The sequence below is a fragment of the Ceratotherium simum genome, chromosome 39, assembly GCF_057802395.1.
Source record: "Ceratotherium simum simum isolate JZ-2026a chromosome 39, ASM5780239v1, whole genome shotgun sequence".
Classification (NCBI taxonomy): Eukaryota; Metazoa; Chordata; class Mammalia; order Perissodactyla; family Rhinocerotidae; genus Ceratotherium; species Ceratotherium simum.
Genome location: NC_141938.1, coordinates 2,969,324 through 2,990,655, shown reverse-complemented (window position 1 = coordinate 2,990,655; position 21,332 = coordinate 2,969,324). Strand labels below are relative to the sequence as shown.

The following is a 21,332-nucleotide window of genomic DNA, read 5'->3' as shown; positions in this document are numbered from 1 at the left end:
TGGAACAGACACCAAATATTTGGTGTCAGGAGGGGAAAAAGCCCCTATCATCCTCACAATTGCCCCAACTTTGAGAGCAGAAAAGGCTAGAAGTGGTTCAAGTTGTCTATTTCAGTACCCCTGGTTAATTAGGCTTTGGGAAAATCTTAGTCAGTTATCCTCTTGTGAAATAGATTGTTTTTAGGACATGCCTTGTTAAGAACAGAATGTTTTGGGTGTTTTTTTAAATTGCTACATTTTTGTCTCTCTAATTATGGAGACAGTGGTTTACCCTGTGACCTCAATTCTCTGATGGAAGAGTTGATGATTTCAAGTTTCTTGGGTTTTTTAGTTTGAGAACTGGAATCTGGCTTCTGAGTTCCTTGCATGACAGACCAGAGACCAGAAGTCTCTGACTCCTTTTTTTCCCCAGTTTGAGAAAAAGTTGACATACATGACTTTATAAACTTAAGGTATACAACATGATGGTTTGATTTACACATATTGTGAAATGGTTATGACAATAGGTCAGTTAACATCCATCTTCTCATATAGATAGAATAAAAAGAAAAGAAAGAAGAAAAGAATAAAGAAATAAATTTTCTCTTTGTGATGAAAAATCTTAGGATTTACCCTGACAGCTTTCCTATGTACCGTACAGCAATGTTAGCTATAGTTGTCATGTTGTACATTACATCCGTAGAAGTTATTTATTTATAACTGGAAGTTTGTATCTTTTCACTGCCTTCCTCCAGTTGTCTCTTTCCCTGCCCCTACCCCCACCTCTGGTAACCACAAGTCTGATCTCGTTTTCTATGAGTTTGGTTTTTTTTCCAGGTTCCACATATAAGTGAGATCATAAAGTACTTGATTTCTCTATCTGACTTAATTCCTTTAGGATAGTGCCTTCAAGTTCCATCCACATTTTCACAAATGGTAAGATTTCCTTGCTTTTTATGGCTGAATAATACTCCAGTGTGTGTGTGTATATATATATATATATATATATATATATATATATATATATATATATATACCACAACTTCTGTATCCATTCATCCATTGATGAATGTATATCTTCTCTGTGGTATGTAGAGGCCTCAGTGAGTGAAGATGTCATCATTGATCATTGTTTCCCCACCATCTAATTCATCTTAAGCACTGTTGGAGGAACTGCTCGGGTGTGGATGTAAACAATGGACAGCAACACTGAAAGTCCTGCATTCCTGGGATTAAGAGCAGTGGTTCCCATAAAGATAGAGGCATAGACAGAGTTCATCTTCATTTTAGCCGTGGTTAAACCTTTTACTGCATGCGCTATTTGATCATGATCCAGATATATGGGTGTCTGGAACTCGAGACTTCCATTGCTTTGGGCCATGGGGATTTGTGGTATTTATGTTTCTGTTTAACATCAGTTGAAAGGATTTGAAAATGATTTTTCATTCAGCATATCATTTTGCTGCTGTTCTACTGAGTGACGTGATTTGTACCCCATGGAATCTTCAAGTTTCTCCCAGTCTGAGGAAGGGTTCTGGTCATTTGCACAGTTGTAGCCCATCATGGGTTTCCTGTGAGTAGAATAATATCTGTGCAAGTTCAATGTGATTTCCTGGTTAAAACACTAAAAAGAGCTCTGAATGTTTAGAGGGTAATGATCCAAGGAATAACTGAGGTGAGCTGTAGACACACAGTGTCATTTTATTTATTTATTTATTTTTAATTTTGTTTATTATTTTTTTTTGTGAGGAAGATCAGTCCTGAACTAACATCCAATGCCAATCCTCCTCTTTTTTGCTGAGGAAGACTGGCCCTGGGCCAACATCCATGCCCATCTTCCTCTACTTTATATGGGATGCCACCACAGCATGGCCTGACGAGCGGTGAGTTGGTGCACACCTGGGATCCGAACCTGCGAACCACGGGCCCCCGAAGCGGAGCGTGCGCACTTAACCACTCCGCCACTGAGCCGGCCCCACACAGCATCATTTAGAGTAATATCCTGTGTGGTGGCAAAGGAGGTAAATTTGACATCCTCAACCTGGGAAATTTCCTATGCTTTTTCGTAAGAGGAGTAGCTGGGAGGTTTTTGTTTCAATGATGCATACAGCCCCCAAAGCCCATTTTTGCTGTTTTTGGGGATCATATCCATATGTTTACATTTCCAGGAGATGATATGGATGATGGGGTAAAACATGACAGCTTTTGTTTCATTAAACAACAATGGAAATCCAAACTTCTTCCTTTTTTCAGAGCTAATTTATGTTTTCTTAGCATTGTAGAGATTACGTGATTTTATAATTATTGATCCCCTGCCCCCATCCTTCCACCCATGTTGCAGATGAAGAAAGTTAAGCATGTGGTCTTTCCCAAATTGACATAGCCCGTAACTATGGAATCTCTTAGTTTTGAAGGCATAACGTGTGCCCTCTCCTGGGCAATGTCAAAAATTTCAAACCCACAGTAACACTGCAAGGTTTGTATAATTATGCCCTTTTACAAAAGTGGCATCAAAGTTTCCAAACAGGACTTGTAAGGTGACATGGTGTTCCACTTACATGACATTCAGGAAGGGCAAAGGTATAGGAACCTAAAACAGATCGGTTCTTTTTTTTTGTGTGTGTGAGGAAGATCAGCCCTGAGCTAACATCCATGCTAATCCTCCTCTTTTTTTTTTTGCTGAGGAAGACCGGCTCTGAGCTAACATCTATTGCCAATCCTCCTCCTTTTTTTTTCCCCCAAAGCCCCAGCAGATAGTTGTATGTCATAGTTGCCCATCCTTCCAGTTGCTGTATGTGGGACACAGCCTCAGCATGGCCAGAGAAGCAGTGCGTCGTTGTGTGCCCGGGATCCGAACCTGGGCCCCCAGCAGTGGAGCGCGTGCACTTAACCGCTAATCCACGGGGCCGGCCCCCGGTTCTTAATGGTGGGAGGGTTCAGTACCAATGGGCACCATGAGAGTGTTCCTTTGGGTAATGGAGTGTTCTCCGTCCTGATGGTGGTATAACTGTACGTTTGTGAAAATGCGCAACAGCTCTTAATATAGTATGTGTATATACTAAAAACAAATAATAGAAAACAACAAAATGTTTTCACATCTAGGAGAATGTTAAACGCTCCTGACCTTGGATTGCTACGTGTGCAACACTTGCTTCCACCAGCTTGGGTTCCTTCTTAGGAAGATATGGAAGGACTTGGGAAGAAGGACATAGGCTACTATAGACTTTTCTTGGTACCCAGTCTGAAGTTAGAAAACTCCCTCTAAGACTACATCTGCCCTCATGTCATTCTCATAACTGGTGAGAAATTGCTAGGGATCCCGGTATCTGTCTTTGCGTTGATACCAGGTTTCTCGGGTCACATCCTGGGAATGCGGTGGTCTGAAACATAAAGGTGCTTCTAACACATCCTCACAAGTGGGATCTGCCTGGGTACATCCTCATCTAATCCTGGGGTCTCAACATCACGTCTTCCCAGACCAGGTCTTGAGGCCATTTCCAGCTGTGAAGTTTCCTATTTTAAGCTTACTCTGTGCCCCCTTGCTGGGAAACATGTTTAAATGCAACACCTGTCCCACTCTGGGAATTGTCTGTTGTGTTGAGCTTAAAATCAAAAGAGCCAGTTATTTTACCAGTAAGATGAGTTTATTTGGGAATAGAAGAAGTACAATTCAGGACATGGAAACTGGTGAGCCATTGGCAGGTAGGGAGAATAGAACAGATGGGCCGCTTTTATAGAGGAAAGGAGGAAGCTGGGACGGGCTGTTTGGAACAGAAGTCCATTGAAGGAGAAGGAGAGTTTAGGGTGGTGACAGTGGCTGTGTGTGGTGATTTCTCATTGGCTGAGTGTGGTGGTTTCTCATTGGCTGGGCTGTTGCTGGGCAAGGAGAAATTCTGCCTTCCTCCTGCTGGGTTCTGTAAAGTAAGCTTCATCCTGTTGGGGAATGAGAGGTACACTTCTTCCTGTTTAGGATCTGCAAGGCATGGTGAGTAGTAGTGCATGAGAGCTCCCCCTTCAGGGCTTCCTGACTCCATTTTAAACGAGATTTGCTGTATATGTTTTCACATTTGCAACCCCAGGTGACTGTGCAGTGAGGCAATGGCAGAACCCAGAACCCATGTCATAAGGCACAGGCCCCTGGAACACAATAGTCCCCCACTGTCACGTAAACGTCACTTCTGTCCCAACAAGCAAAGTTTAACGGTAGTCTCAATACCACCAATATTGTCAAAGATTTGTCTTGCCTTGACCTAGCTCTGGGACTTCCTCAGGTGCCTAGCTGTACCTAAATCCCTCTCCCTGAGGTCTCTGGCACTTTCCACCCTGTGGTTTCAGTGGCTCATGTGCTGATCACGCCCAACTCCCTCACCTCAGAACCCGCCCCTAGAGTGAGTTTGGAGCCCACCCACCAAGGCCAGTGCTTACTTCTTCTGGAACAGGACTCATCCTGTAGAGTTCCAGTCCTGAGGTCTGTGGGAAGTGGTAATCTCAACCAGACCCTCCACAGTCACGGTGCCCCCTCCCTTCACATGTCTCCCAGAATGCAATGGGCACCACACAAAGGAAGTGATGGGAAACGGCAGGGATTTCCACCTTTCCTGAAATGCACAGATGCAGGTGGTGGTGCCCCCCCCAACATGTCAGAGGCTGCACCCACTGTTTCTAGAAGGGAAGAGGCAGAAATGAGCCAAACCATGTTCCAACCAGCTTTTGCAACAACTTCCAGGGCTTTGCTGGGTCCCCAAGGTGATGTCTCTGTGGCTGGGATGCGTGGGGTCTGAGGTCCTGAGGCCTCCAGCCCCCATCAGCAAACATTCCAGGGCAAGGCAGTAATAAGGCCTCAGTGAGAACAGCCCAACAGGCTGACCTACATGAAGTCTCCTTGCAGGTGAGACCTCAGGGTGATGGAACCTAGTCTACAAAGACCCCGGTTGGGGACACAGCAGCTGGGTGAGGACACACAGACTTTTGTTGTCCGCACTGAGCTTCCAATGGGAAAGCAAAGTGAGGAAGGGGCACGTGGTGAGGGGCACGTTTCTGGAAGTGATCACGGCAGTGTGAGGGGCTGGAATACTTGATCACTGCAGCCATTGTGGGCTCTGACTCTCCCCTCTTCAGGGCCTGGGCTGTGTGTCTCTGGGCCATTGTCTCTGAGGGTTTGTGACTTTGGGTGTCTGTGTGTGGGTGTGTGCTCATGTATGTCCAGTGAGAAAGCTGTGAGATTTTGTATGTCTGTCTGGGGGGCTATGTGTGTGTGTCCTTAAAATCTGGAATGTGTTTGTTTCACTTGGTGCCTAATTGCCCTGGTAGCACCTCCCTCACCATGTTGAATTGAACTGATGTGAGCAGACAAATCCTTGTCTTCTTTCTGATTGTGTTAATCATGTGTTTTATTTTCTGTCTCTTCAGATGTTTTGACATCTTGGGGGGCCTCTCAGACATAGGGAGACACTGCCCCTGCCAGGGGGACCTACTTCCATGTTGGCAGTGGACAGCTTGTCTGGAGCAGGCCTTTCATGTGCACACCACCCGGTCCAGTGCCCTGTCCCTACAGACCTCCTTATCCACCTCTCACACACCAAGACAATATCTCCTCTGCCCTAAACCAACCCAGGGCCAGGAACCAGATGACTAAGGACCATCTCTATGCCGCAAAGGCTGCTGGAAGTGTTCAAAGTAGCTAATCCTTAGCTGCTCACTCTGCCCTGACTTAACATTTCCTGTGTAACCCCAGATGAAGGCTGTGGCCTAGGTTTTTGTCAAACTCCTGATTCTGCCTCCTGAGCAAACCTGATGCATCCCCTGTGACCCTGCCTGGCATGGCATGCCCCCTTATCTTGGGAAATGTAAGTAATAAAAATCTTTAAATGATGTTTGTCTGTCCATGTTGTCACTTAGTCACCTCCATAAATTAAAATCTCAAGGGTACAAATTGGACACTGATCCTAAAGAGAAAATGTTCAGTTAAGATGGTGGGGACCCTGTGGGGGGACTGAGTGAGGTCTGTGGGAATATGAGTCCACAGCAGAGGTGATGTTTACCAAGGAGCCTGCAGCACAGGACATGAGTGCTGAGTGAGGAGATTGTTACCTTTGGTCCCTCACTGAGCTCACAGTAGAAAAGCAAAGTGACAGAGGGACAATTCGTGAGGAGTGAGTTTCTGGATGCATTTATAGCAGTGAGAGGGGCTGGAACATCATGACTCCAGCCATTCTGGGCCCTGACTCTGCCATCCAGTCTCCCATTTTGTGTTTTTTGTAAAGATGTGCTGTTTGTCCTGTGTGGTGTGAGGAAGGGTGAAATCCCTTCCCCATCTGGAGGAGCTGAGACACCCGCTTTGGGGATTGGTTTGGGAGCCAGGAGACACCCCTCTACCAGGTGGGATGGGAGTGAGAACAATGCACTGTGTGAAGGTCTGGGCCTGTGATGAGGTCTGTGTGAAGCTTCCATGTGAGCGTGTGTGTGTTTGTCTGTCTCACTATGAGCCCTGATCTGCAAGAAGTATTGGTGTGACAGGCCTTCTGGTAGGTGCTTTGGTGAACAAAGCAGAACAAATATCCCTGTTTACCTTATAGCTGACATTTTAGAAGAGAAGAAAGAAGAAAAGTAAATAAAAGTACACCATGTGTCTGATGGTGATTGGTCCTAAAGAGTAAAGGAAACTGGTGAGGAGTGCAGAGGGCCTGGGCTGTGTGTGTCTGTGGGAACGTCTGTGTCTCTGAGTCAGTAACTCTGAGGGTTTGTGAGTTTGTGTGTCTGTGTCCGTGTGTGTCCTCTTATATGTGCCATGACAAGGTCTGTGTGATTTTATGTCTGTGGACCTATGCGTATATGTCCTTTGAAATTTTTTGTGTTTTTTTCCATGTTCTTGCCTAATTGTCCTGGTAGCACCTTTCCTACCACGTTGGGTAGAACTGGTGAGAGCAGACATCTCTGTCTTCTCTCTGATCTTTAGAGAGAAAGCCTTCAGTCTTGCTCTATCAAGAATAATGTCAGCTGTGGGTTTTCGTTGATGCTTTATTTCAGGTTGAGGTGGTTTACTGAGGGAGTTTTTCATAGTTTATTGAGTGTTTTCCTTGTGAAGGGGTGTTGAACGTGGTCTAATGCTTGTTTGTATCTATTGAGATGATTCTGTAGTTAATGACATGGATTCTATTAATGGTTTCTTATGTTAATTCATTTTCAGATGTAAACCAACATTTCTTTCCTGGGTTAAATCCCATGTGGTCATGGTGTTTACGTCATTTTATATATTGCTGGATTCACTGTACTGGTATTTTGTGGAGGCTTTTTTCATCTATATTAAAAACAGATATTTGTGTACTGTATTATAATGTAGTATGTAGTATAAAATTATCTAATGCCTCATATAGTATGTATCTTTGTGTGTATATCTGTATATATTGAGAGAGAATGTAGAATACAGTATATATATTTTTATATGTATATGGTGTATATAGTATATTACCTGTATATAGTACATGTAGTGTATGGTGTAGTATTATACCTAATAGTATGTATTATATATACAAGTAGAATATATTATATAAAATTAACATATGTATAATTAGTTTTGTAGTGTATAGTATTATACTTTCACAGAATAGTATTACACTCTTAGTCTGTAGTGTAGTGGGTATCATTACCATATCTGTCCACAGAATTATTCAGATAAGCCATTCACATCCTCCCATGGGAACAGAGGGGCACCTCACTGTCTTGATACTCCAAAGCCTGCTTCCCTCACCCCCTTGTTTGTTTTCTCTACTTCTGAGTGCAACGGAGGTGTCAGTGTGTGTTTCAGAAATTGTAACTTATTTATCAGCCTGAAGGTTGAAGTGAGGCTCTCCATTTTGATTTTTAGTACGTGCAGAGGCATGTGTGAGCTGCTTATGTATTTGCATAATTATGAGCAAGGTTATCCCAGAATGCTTTCTCCCAAAAGCATGACCTTGGATAAGGAGTTGATGTTCTTGTTGCCAGGCAGCTAGACCATTGACAATGAGCTACAGGTCTGTAAAAATGTGAAGATGAGGTTGACTGTTGGCCAGGGCACCCTCTAGCATGATGGCCTGGAGTTTGACATCCTGCTGACCACTGGGTCCTGTCTTTGACCAGGGATGGCCTGGTCAAGGACATTAGTAACATGTCTCCAGTGTTCTCCATCAGATGTGCTGGTCACACACCACAGTTGATATGAAAATAGGTGCAGGATTTATTTTTACATGAACAAGAAAGCAAAGCATATTTCACAATGTAAACCAGTTGACATTTGCATGTCAAAGGGAAGAAAAAATATATAGGTTTAATTGCTTCTTTTTACATAAATGCTGAAGAGACGGACGTGAAATGAATTATATTCTTATCTACATGAGCATGGGGAATCTAGATGCCGCTGCTAGAATTCATGCTAGGAGCAGCCTTCAGATACACTTTTAAATCCCAGGCTGAGTTTTTAAAAGTTGATATTCACAATAAACAATTCATGATAAACAAAAGAATGTGTATGAACCATATTTTATATTTAATAGTGTTCAGTAACAAAAATTCAACTAAGTTTTAAAGATCTAATTGCCTTTATTGAGCAATTCCTCAATTGGGCAGCATCCCATCTAGCAAGTAGAGAGGAGCTCTGAAGGGCTACAGAAAGGGAAAGGTTTTTAAAGGCCAGATAAGGAAGTCATAAAGAGAAAAAAATATTATTTTAGGCAAGGTTACCTCCCTTTGGGGACACAAGAGTCTTATAAGTTGAATTACTTCATCTTCCTTTGGGGATGGAGAGGGCCCATGTGGCAGATTACCTCATTGGTGCTGACGAGAAAATCCTAGACTGACAGGTTAGACTACATTCCCCGGGAAGGTTGAAGCTGCAGTCCAGTTAGGTATGAAGCCCTGGTTTGGTGATGTGGGCCTAGCAAAAGTGACTCCATTTGTGGCTTGTGGTTTCCTTTTTCACAATTTCCCTCTTTTTGATCAGACTCTCAGCTTAGCTGAGAGATGTGATCAATATTTAAGGCATGAGCGCCACTCTTAGCTACTGCTGTGAAATTTACTGTTTTTGTTGTTCCTTTGGGAAGTGTTAATTTAGGTGCAACAGGAGGTTTGGCCACAGAACAGACCCCTCCTTCCTCAGCTAAAAGATTGTCAAGGGCTGTCCTGTTACCAAGGACAACTTTGGCCAGAGAGTCCAAGGATCCGTGTTGGGCAGCTCGTGTCTTAGCAATGGATTTTGCGATATCTTCAAGAGCTAAGGAGAGGTTCTCTGATTATGTTCTCATTTACATTTACTCCTAACCAGGGAAGTATGGCCCTGTCAAAGGAAGTGAATCCTGAGTCTTGAATGCCTTTTGGTATGTCCTTTCTAAGTCAATGCTATAAATTCAGGGGAGTCAACCAGTGAGATGTCGTGGTTCACTTGTGAAAACTTAGGGGCTCAGTTAGACAACCTAAGAGGCATTGCCCAATATGTGCCAGCCATCCAGGCATTCATAGGCCTGAGGAGAATAATCACCACTACAGACTAAGATAAATCGTATAAGGACACAAACCACTCTCGCTAAGGTGGCATTGTTAATGGATTCACTTACAGGGATTGTTGCATTTGCCCATTCAAGCCAGGAGTCAGATTGTCTGCTAGACTGAAATAAAAAGTTGGTCTAAATTCTAGAGGTTACCCTTCTTATCAATGGCCAGGGGGATAGAGATGATGGTGTTATCTCTTCAGGCTAATGCCAGACTAAAGGAAAGAAAGGAAAGTGTTTTATGTTTAACTAAAGGAGAAGTCTTATCATCTTAGGAGGAAGCAGTCTCCATCCATGTCAACTACTTCTCTTCCTTATCAGTTTGATTTGGAGGTCTCCAGCATCTGTCAGGAACATCTGGTGGAGCCTTCTTCAGCTGGGAGGGGCATATCCAAGGTACAAGTCCCTGAAGTTAGGCTGTCATCTGGGTAGAGAAGAGGACCTGCTATTGTTTTTTCCATGGAGATCTAAGAGCAGTCTTTGTTCTTACCAATTCATTTTTATAATCTTAAAGTTATCAGAAATTTGTACTTGTCAAAAAGTCCCTTCCTTTAACCTCCTTGAAGATGAAGCACTTTTGCAGGAACACTTTTGTAAAAGCATCAGAGTAAAACAATAACTCTCTCTCTGTAAATGACAAAAGACTTAAAAATGCCCATAGTTAAAAATGTGATGAGAGTTCATTATAATGGCATTGACAAGGAAAATTGGTTATTTTTGTAACACACAGCATTTTAAGATAATAGCTGGAATTTTGACTGATAACATAATACCAGGGCATATCAGATTTCCAGGAATTTCACACAATTTCTGGAACACTTAGAACACATATCTATACAGACACACCATATAGAAGGCTTAGTATTCTTGTTTGACAATGCTTCTCATGTGATTTAACATATCAAATACACCTAATTAGTTTAACATCTCCCTTTTTATAAGGAGAGAGAACAAATCCTTTGAGCTGTTCTAGGGGCCCTCTGGAAAAAAACAGTTAGTTCAAAGGCAAAAAGACTTCATTTAGAATTGGATTTTTGGGAAGTTTGTCAAAAATACCAAAAGGATTCAGATACTTGCCTAAATAGGATCACAGATCATTATGAAATAATACTTAATTGTCTATTTGACCAAAGTGACAATAAAAGATTTCAAAGGCAAATAGAGAAGTTCACATAGTTGTGAGCAAAATTTAGCTCTTTTGATATCAAGAGTACAGAGTTTAAGTAATCAATGACCTGGTGAAGACAGCATGGAACATAGGTGATTATTTTGCAAGACACAAGATATTTGTTTTTTTTCTCTAGGCAGATTACTTAAAAAGGTAAAGAAACAAACCTTTTATAGTCTCTGATTATCAAGAGCAGACCAATAGTTCAAGAAAACTTTCTCCTTTGAACAGAGAGAAAACAAAATACTAATTTTGCAGCAGTTTACTTTTGATATTACAACTCATTTACTTAATTAAATTTATTCCAATCTTAGCCAGCCCTGAGCACACATAAAATTCCTTTTCCTTATTATTCTTAGTAGTTTCAGTTACATATATTACAATTTTTAATCCTTCAAAAATTTTAATTGCTAGTGAAAACTAAGAAGCAAGCAATTATGAACTGTCTCTTACAACAGCATTCTGCAGATTGGCAGATGTATTATAAATACTTTTTATAATTCCTAGAAATGTGCTTCCTCATAGTAAATTTTTCAGCATGGCACAAGACGTGTTTACTAATAGATCCAAATATCTTTAATTCATCTGTAGAAGAAAGCAAAACGTAGATAAACCTATGTTTAGTAGTTAATGTTTGAGTATTTCCTCTTATTTGGAAATGATTTGGATATTTAGTCAGTTTAACTGAACTCATCATTTAACTTAACTCAGCAAAACTTTAAGGTTAAAGGTTACCAAAAAGATTTGGGGAGTCTATTTAAAATGTTCACCTCTGAACTTTTTACCTTACTTACATCTATTTAATTTGCTTGTTTCTTAACAATGATGTTTAGATTACCTATAAAAACTTCATTAGACATTAGACAAAGTCAGCTATCAATCCAAACTAATTTTTCTTGCTGACAGATTTTGTAAGAGATAACGTGAATTCATTTGATTAATAAACCCAAGTGAAGGGGCCGGCCCGGTGGCGTAGTGGTTAAATGCGCGTGCTCCGCTGCAGTGGCCCGGGGTTCGGATCCTGGGCACACACCGACACACTGCTTGTCAAGCCGTGCTGTGGCGGCGTCCCATATGGAGTTGGGGAAGATGGGCACGGATGTTGGCCCAGGGCCAGTTTTCCTCAGCAAAAAAGAGGAGGATTGGCAGATGTTAGCTCGGGGCTGATCTTCCTCACACACAAAAAAGAATAATAAAGCACACATTTAAAAAAATAAAAAAAATAAACCCAAGCAGAATAAGAGTTGTATGTCTGCATTATATTCAATCTTGGTAACTCTAAAGACTCGTCTATTCTAATTAAATCAACAAACTTCAACTAGCTTTGATACCAAATATTTTCCCATATGGAACTTCAAAAGCATTTGGGTTAGTTTCTATTATATTTTTGAGAATTTGATGAATACTAAGGACTTGTTTGTTTGAGCCAATTAAATAGAACTATTTACAAATTTATTTTAGTAATACCATCCATACGTGGAAAAAATACCATCTATCTACAACGCATACAGACAAACATAAACAGAAACCTTAGAGTTTTTATTTTAAAATTTTAGTGATGAGATAGGTATGATAATGTAAATCTCACTAGTTATTAGAAAGTGGGATCTAGTTGTTTTTCTGGTAGATGGAATAAGTTTACTTGCCCAGGTGGCTCAAGCCTTTCATTAATATCTATGAGAAGCATTTAAAAGATTTTTACTTGCCCGTTTCAAATGACCTTTCCCTTTTTCATTTTTCTTCTAAGAATTACCTCCCTAAAGTTTGTAATTTAACATTTACATCTCAGAGGCACAGGGAAGGAATGCAAGTTGGTCCAAGAACTTTGATTTCCTAAGGCCAATAATTTATAAGCCTTTGGAGATGAATAGGGAAGGTTTGGGGATCGATAAAAGGAATTTTAACTGCCGGTAGAGCTGCATTTCTAGTTTTGCAAGAATTTGTGAGACTGGGACAGTTGCTCTCAATTCCTCAAGGAATTGGGTTGTAGCCTAGATGCTAAAGGACTGACACCCATCCACCTATGTTGGAATGTTTTTCTTTCTCTCTGGGTACGTTTAGCTTAGAGAAAAAGGCAAAAAAATTTTTCCTATCAAGCACTGAATATCAGCTTGCAATTTGGCCAAATTTGTGGTTAGAAAATTATTAAATTCTTTCAGATATCTTGTCAGGCTTCTGCCAGGACAAGCAGTGAATACTTCTGGCAATACTGAACAACCTCTTGGACTCAAGAGGTGTCCCCAAGGAGGGTGCAAAATGTTATCTTCACAAAATCTAGTGTAACTCCCAAAGATAGCCAAAAGAAAGAACTGACAACTTACATGTCCCAGGCAGGCAGAAAGCCAAGCCAGGTTTTTAGGACATAAAAGAAGAGAAGCAAGAAGGCAGTTGCTATCTTTGGGAAAGAAAGGATCAATAACCAACGGGGCTAGATTTGGAAAGGAAGGGACAATGTGAAATTTTATTTTGCTCTCTTGACTGGGCACTACAGATAGTGATCCAGGAGAGCTGGCCCTAGTAAGAATTCTCGCCCAAAGTTGGCTTTTGCCAGTTCTCCCAGGGTCCCATCTGCACGCTCCAAATAGGGTTTCAAGTAGAGGGTGTAGCTCTGGTATTTACCAGAATTTGGCAAGATTTTTCACTAATTTAATTATAGTTTTCGTTGGCTCTTTAAGGAAATAATGTAGTAGTTTACCAAAAAATCCCTCAGAGTCCCGTCAACTTGAGAGGGGCCTATATGGGAGCCCTCCTTTGAAGGTAGATATGAGGGTGTCTGTAAGGCCATTAACTTGGTGAACTTTTGTTTATAGTCATGTAGTCTTGTTTTAGGTACATCTTATATCTTTAATTTTTCATTAACTTTTTGCAATGAAACTTTCAATGAAGCTATTTTTGGAATTTTGAAGGCTTTGTTTTTATGTGCATTTCTTTTTTTTTTTTTTTTTGTGAGGAGATCAGCCCTGGGCTAACATCTGCCAATCCTCCTCTTTTTTTACTGAGGAAGACTGGCCCTGGGCTAACATCCGTGCCCATCTTCCTCCACTTTATGTGGGACGCCGCCACAGCATGGCTTTCCAAGCAGTGCGTCGGTGTGCGCCCGGGGTTCCGAACCTGCGAATGCCTGGCCAACGCAGCTGAGCGCGCGCACTTAACTTGCTTGCGCCACCGGCTGGCCCCCTATGTGTATTAAGACTGTTTCACACTGTAATCCCTAATTGATTCATCATGCTATAGCCATCTTGCTTTATGAAAACTTAATACACAGACCTCCATTTGTTATCAAGTCATAGCATTTTGGAAAATAGCATAGAGCCCAGTAGGAAAACAGCTGTTATGAGCAACTCATAGGCACACAGAACTCTATTTGAATGACTTGCCACTTAGGCTTTTTAATTTAATTTAATTTTTTATTGTTCTCTTGTTTACTTTTAGTTGTAGTGAACTGCTGTCAAAATTGCTAGTTCAAGGCCAACAGTAATAGAATTAAAAAAAAAAACTCATTGGTATAAATATTTAAAGGCTTATAAGGTTTGTTTTTTTCCCAGATTTAATCAAATTATTTTTACTTTTTGGTTTCCACGTTTACTGAATTGAATTAATTATATCTTCTCAGTTTATTCATGGCACGTTACTATTGATCAATGCAAAATCTTTCTTTTGTTTTATGTTATTATATACTCCATCTCTACTTCTGTTCCCACTCCCCTGATCCCTAATCCCTGTTTTATTGAATATATGTTCCTCCATTCTACCTTTTTATTCTTAATGTATATGATATTGTATGTGTGTGTCTTAACTTGTTATAAATGGTATTATGATATAAGTCTCATTTTATATATTTTTAATGCCATACTGTGTTTATGAGGCTATATATATCTCTACGTAGACATTTAGCTCACTAAATCTTACTTTAGAGTGTTTCTTTATATGCACATTTCCAATTTTACTTATTGGTGTCATGACCAGTACCACCATGAATATCTTTGTGAGTGTGCAAAGTTTGCTCACTTATGCACACTCATGGGCCTGTGCAAGAGTTTGCTCTGAAGTGTATAGCCAGGAGTAGGATTTCCAGGTCATTGGATATCCCTAGACTTAATTTCTCTAAGTACTGACAACATTTTCTCCATAATGGGGGCAGAAGTTTTAATTATGATCAGAAATACAATATTAGCATTTTCTTAGAACATTGTCAGTACTTGGAAATACATGAATTTATAATTTTTGCTATTTTTATGTGCAAAAATAGTATTTCCTTATTAAATTTGCATTTCTATGAATATGAGGGAGTTTGAGCATGTCTTCCTATGTATTGCAGTTAACGTTTCTTTTTTTGTAAATTGTTTATTCATATCCTTTGTCCATCTTTCTATGCGATTTTCTCTCTTTTTCTTAATGATTTTCATTTCAATTACTTACTCCCAGTCTGTTATCCATCTGTTGACTTTGTGTCTGGTGACTTTCTTTAAACAGGGACCTTTAATTTTGTTATTGTAACATCTGTCACTTTTCCTCCTTAAGATTTGTTCTTGGAGAATATTGTATAGGAAATAGTTCTCTACCTCAAGATCATGAAGATATTCTCCTATATAACCTTTTTTTTTGTGAGGAGATCAGCCGTGTGCTAACATCTGCCAATCCTCCTCTTTTTTTGCTGAGGAAGACTGGCCCTGGGCTAACATCCATGCCCATCTTCTTCCACTTTATATGGGACACCGCCACAGCATGGCTTGCCAAGCAGTGCATCGGTGCACGCCTGGGATCCGAACCGGCGAACCCCGGGCTGCCGCAGCGGAGCGCAGGCACTTAACTGCTTGTGCCACCGGGCCGGCCCCTCCTATATAACCTTTTACTAGCTTTATACTTTGTTTCCTTTTCATGAATTGGGTTTTAGTACATCTGGAGACCACATCTGGAGACCATATGAGGTAAGGATCCAATTTCATTTTTTCCATAGAGTGCACCAATTTTCCAGCACTATTTGCTAAATAATCCATCCTTTCCCAGTGATTGTGATACCACCTCTATCACGCACCAAATTTTTGTATACAGATGGGTTTGTTTCTGGGCTTTTTATTCTATTCCATTGATCTTTGCCTGATCTTATGCCACTGTTTTTTTTGTTTTTGTTTTTTAACTGTGGTTTTATATCTTGATTTCTTATAAGGTCTTTTAATTAGACGGTGATTATCCTGGCTTTTCTATGTGGATTATAAAATCAACTTCAAATAATAACAATTTCTTTTCATTGTTTTTGCCTATTATTTCTTTTTCTTGTCTTATTAAGTTGGCCAGAATGTCCTGTACTATGTTGAACGGTACCTGTGGTGGTAGCATTTTTACCTTGTTATTGACCTTAAAAGAAATACATCAAAAGTTTTTCCATTAATTATGATGTTTGCTATAGGGCATTAATACATAGCCTTCAAGAAGTTAAAGAACTTCTGTTCTATTCCTGGTTTTCTAGAAAAAAATGATAATTGAATGTTGAACTTTATCAAATATCTTTCCTATGTCTCTTGAGATAATCATGTGTTTTCTTTACTCCATTGCTGTGGTGAAATACATTTATAAATTTCTGATATTAAATCATGTTTGAATTTCTAGAATAAACTCTTAATAAAATGCTTAATAAAAGTATTTTTAGGGTTATTTTTTCAAACTCCCAGTTGGATTCTGTTAGCTAATATTTTATTTAGGGAGTTTACCTCTATGTTTGTTAGTGAAATTGGCCTGTGATTTTCTTTTCCATGTTGTCTTCATCAGTTTTTTTTTAAGGTTGTACTAACATGAAAAATGGATTGGACATCTCACAATTTTTCATAAATTTATATAACATAGAGATTATCTATTCTAATTTAATGAAACTCCCCTGTTAGACCATCTGGGAAAAGTTGTTTTTTATCAACAGATTTTTAGATTACTGTTTTAATTCCTTTTATGTTATTGTCCTATTCAAGTTTTCTATTTTATATAGTGCTTTGACACTATTTATATAGTGTCATTAATATATTTTTCCTAATTTATTTATTGTAGGTTTTCAAAAATATTTGAGTATAGTTTTTCTTATAGTAGAACTTTACTTTTTAAATCTTTATGATAGCTATAATTTGTCCCCTGATTTAAGTTTATTATATTTACTTGCATTTTATTATTATTTTGTTGAACAGTCTTTCTTGAAGTTGTCTATAATAGTCTTTAAAGAAGGAGCTTATAGGTGCTAATAATCTTTTTTCTATACCATTTTATTGTTTTATATTGGGTTCTACCCTTTATTATTTTCTTCCTTATTGTTTCTTTGGGTGTACTCTCTCGCTTACATTTTCAGTTATGCTTAGTTATTTTTCAACTTTTTAAATTTGTATTCAGAGCCATGGATTTCCTTCTAACAAACGTCTCCTAACGAGCATACATATAGGACACCGTCCCCAACAACTTCAGGATAAACCTTTTCTAGCACTCGGTAGTTTAAACAAATATTAGAAGATTGAAATAACTCATAGAATGTTTTCTGATAATACTGTAATAAAGCTATAAAACAATAACTAAAGAGTAACTAGAAAAATTTAATATAGTTCCAAAGAAGTCAGGTCACAGAAAATTTTAAATAAAAATTAGAAAATATTTGGAGCTGAAGGTTCATGGAAACACTACAGATGAAAACTCTTAGCTAAACAGTTCTTTGAGGGGAAATTATAGTTGTAAATCCTCATTTTAGAAAGGATGATAGGCGAAGGGAATAATAAAGTTATGAGCAAAAATTAATGAAATAGAAATGAATATTAAGTAGAGAATATCGAGTAAGCTAAAAGGAATAATAAAACTGACAAATGTTTGTTAAGATCATTCAAGGAGAAAGAAGGCACATGTAACCAAAATGAGGAGAAAAAAAGAGGATATAACTAAAGATATTGCAAACAGTGAAAAGATAAGAAAATAACGTGAACAGCATATAAAGACTACAGTATGATAATCATTTTATGCCCATTCATGTGGTAAAAATCAAAGATCTGACGGTACCAAGTGTTGGAAAGGATCTGGATCAAAAGTATCACTTAAGGTTTTGTGGTGGGAATGGTGGTACAGCCATTTATGAAAGAGTTTGGCATTATCTTAATAGTTAAACATTTATATACTTATCTACCAGCATTTCCACTCCTAAGTGCAGAAGAAACTTGCAGATATATACCAGGAGACATGTACAAAAAGTTTACAGCATTATTTGTAAAAGCAAAAACCTGGAAACAGTCCAGATGCCCACAGACAGGGGGATGGCTGAATAAAGTATATTCTCAAGTGATTATTATATAGCTATCAAAATGATTGAACTACATCTATATGCAAAATTTCTACTACATAAAATTGAGTGAATAAGTTCCAAAAAGATTAAATGTACCATGATGCTCAGAGTTAGAGCAATGTAAACTTAACAAAAAATATACTTTCCAGGAATATATGTATGTATTCCACCTGGGGGAATGCCTCACCCACCCAGGGCACTGACCTGTACAATAAGAATTGTTCCTTAGGAAGTTCTGTTGGATATAAATATATTAAAAGCTGCTCTGTTAAAAAAAATATATGTATATGTTTATATGTACACACACACACACCTCTGTCTCTGTCTATATGTGGGAGGATTACAAGATTCAGGAAATACTCTGGGTAAGGGGAGGAGGTCGGGGGATGGAATGGAGGAAGATCACATAGGTGTATAAATATTTATGTCAATTTTCTAGTTTCTATGTTGGGTTCACAGGTATTTATTATATTATTAAATAAAAGGTGGCTTGTATGAACCAGTGGCCAGAGTGTTATGAAAGCCAGGGTTATGAGCTCCACAAACATACAAATATCTAATAATTTAGCAAATTAACATATTAAGGGAGAAAAATCATATGAGCGTCTTGATACAGAAAATCATTTGTAAAAAGTCAACATGCGTTTGTGATTAAAGGAAAAAAACTTAAACTAGAAACACGAGAATTTACTTAATCTGGCAAAAGGTATCTATAGAAAACACTACCACAGACGTTAAACACCATTCTTTCTTTCCCCCCCATACACCCCTAATTAATAGCATCTTGCGTTAATGCAGTACGCTTGTTATAATTGATAAGCCAATATTGATACATCGTTATTAACTAAAGTCTATAGGTTTACATTAGGGTTCACTGTATTGTACATTCTGTGGTTTTGGCAAATGTATAATGACATATATTCACCATTACAGCACCATAAAGAATAGTTTTACTGCCCTAAAAATCCTCTCTGCTCCACCTATTCATCCCCCTCTCCCTCCCCCTGAGCCCCCGGCAACCACTGATCTTTTAACCGACTCCATAATTTTGCCTTTTCCAGAATGTCATATAGTTGGAAACATGCAGTATGTAGCCCTTTCAGATTGGCTTCTTTCCCTTAGTAATATGCATTTAAGGTTCCTCCATGTCTTTTCATGGCTTGATACCTCATTTCTTTTTTGCACTGAATAATATTCCATTGTCTGGATGTAACAGTTTATTTATCCATTCATATACTAAAGGACATCTTGGTTGCTTCCAAAACATTCTTAATATTAGCTGAAAGTTCAAAGAATTCCCATTAGAATGGGAGCTTGTCAAGGATGCCCACTACCAATTATGTTGATCATCATAGTGGAGCTAGCCAACATAGTAAGTCAGTAAAAAAAATCTGTTAGGGTTGGGAGGCAAGTAATAAGTCTGTTGTTATCCATAGATGACTTGAATGTCTACATGGAAGATCCAAAAGAATGTACAAAATGTGTTTAGAAATAATAATTTAGCAAGTTGGCTGGATACAAAAACCAATATATAAAAAGAATTTACATTTTTATATACCAGGAAACATCAGTTAGAAAATGAAAATTTAAAAACATGCCATTTACAACAGCATAGAGAAATATGAAACACATAGGAATAAATTTAACAAAAGCTTTACAAAACCCTAATGGTGAAAATGATAAAACTGTATTGAAAGAAATTAAGAGATACTTAAACAATGGAGAAAGATACAAGAAAGACTCAGTATAATGTGAATGTCAGTTTTCCCAGGTTTTATTTATAGAGTCAGTGTAATCCTAATGAAAATCCCGACCTTATTATTTTGTGGACCTTTGATAAAATGATTCTCAAATTTATACTGAGGTTCAAAGGCCTCTTGAAGAAGAATTGTAAGGTGGGGAAAATGGCCCTCTTAGATAGAACGACTTACAAAACTATAGAATTTAGGTGAGTGTGGTATTGTTGCAGGGATAGATACATAGACCGAGAGAGCAGACTAGAGAATCCAGAAACAGAACCACACATTAAAGGACACTTGATATATAACAAGATGGTTTTCAAATCGGTGGAGAAAAGATAGTAATGGGACACTTGGGTGCCCATATTTTAAAAAATGAAATGGGATCCCTACTTCACACCATACACATATAAATTCCAGGAAAATATCTTGGTGCTTTCAAGTAGGGAAGAATTTCCTAAACAATACTACACTCACATATGCATGCCCAAAGCAAAATAAAGTGCACATGTGGGTGTGTGTGTGCGCAAACACATTTGCATAGCATAACAGAAAAGATTGTGAAATTCAGTCAGATTAAAATGAAGAATTTCAGGGCCAGCCTGGTGGCGTAGTGGTTAAGTTTGCATGTTCTGTTTCGGCGGCCCGGGGTTCGCTGGTTCGATCCTGGGCCTGGGTCTACTCACTGCTCATCAAGCCATGCTGAGGTGGCGTCCCATATAGAAGAGCTACAATTCGACAACTGTGATAGATAACTATCTACTGGGGCTTTGGGGAGAAAAAGGAAAAAAGAGGAAGATTGGCAACAGATGTTAGCACAGGGCCAATCTTCCTCAGGAAAAAATAAATTTCTTTTCTTGAAAGCTACCATAAAATACAGTAAAGACACAAGTCACAAACTGGGTGAAGATGATTGCAAATCAAATAATTGACAAAAATTGATATTCAATATATGTAAAGACTTCCTACCAAATAACCAAAAATAAAAAATGGAATCTAATAGAAAAATGGGAAACATGAGAAAAGATACTTCACAAAAGAGGAAACCTAAATGTCTATGAGATTGGCAATATGATAAAATCTGATAATACCTGGGATTAAGAATGTGGTGCAGTAGAAACTCCCAAGCACTACTGGTGAGAATGTAAATTGGTTCAACCTCTTTGGAGACTAATTTGGCATTACTTAGTAAATTTAAATATGTGCATATCCTAAGATCAGTGGTTCTGCTTCTAGATATTTAACCTGGAGAAAGTCTTGCCATATGCACTGAAAACAAGTATAAGTATATTCATAGCAGCCCTAAAATGAAAATAATCCAAATATTTATCATCAGTAGAATGTATAATTAATTGTGGTATGTTTAGATCGTACTGCAGTGAAAACAAGATCTAAAGCTACATGCAGCAACGTGGATGAACTGAAAGACAATGTTGAGCAAAATCATCAGACTGCAAAAGAATACATGCAATATTATTTAAGTAAAGTTGAAGGAACAGTCAGAATGAGGCAGTGTCTTTTTAGGAATGTATGCATAGGTGGAACAACTCTGGAGTCAGAGAATCAGGACACTGTTTCTTTTGTAGGGGAGGGAGAGGATGTGGTTGAGAGAGGGGCGCACAGGA

The 21,332-nt window shown here is 38.8% G+C and overlaps 1 protein-coding gene and 1 long non-coding RNA gene across 2 annotated transcripts in view; both read left to right on the top strand.

The window, feature by feature from the left end:
* Positions 1-21,332, top strand: part of LOC101394612 (uncharacterized) — a 58,336-nt gene that overhangs the window by 9,811 nt on the left and 27,193 nt on the right. The gene's annotated exons all lie outside the window — the stretch shown is intronic.
* On the top strand, positions 994-5,851 carry LOC147912098 (uncharacterized). Its single transcript, XR_015550184.1, has 2 exons — positions 994-4,929; positions 5,389-5,851. It is a non-coding gene; the product is annotated as an uncharacterized LOC147912098 (long non-coding RNA).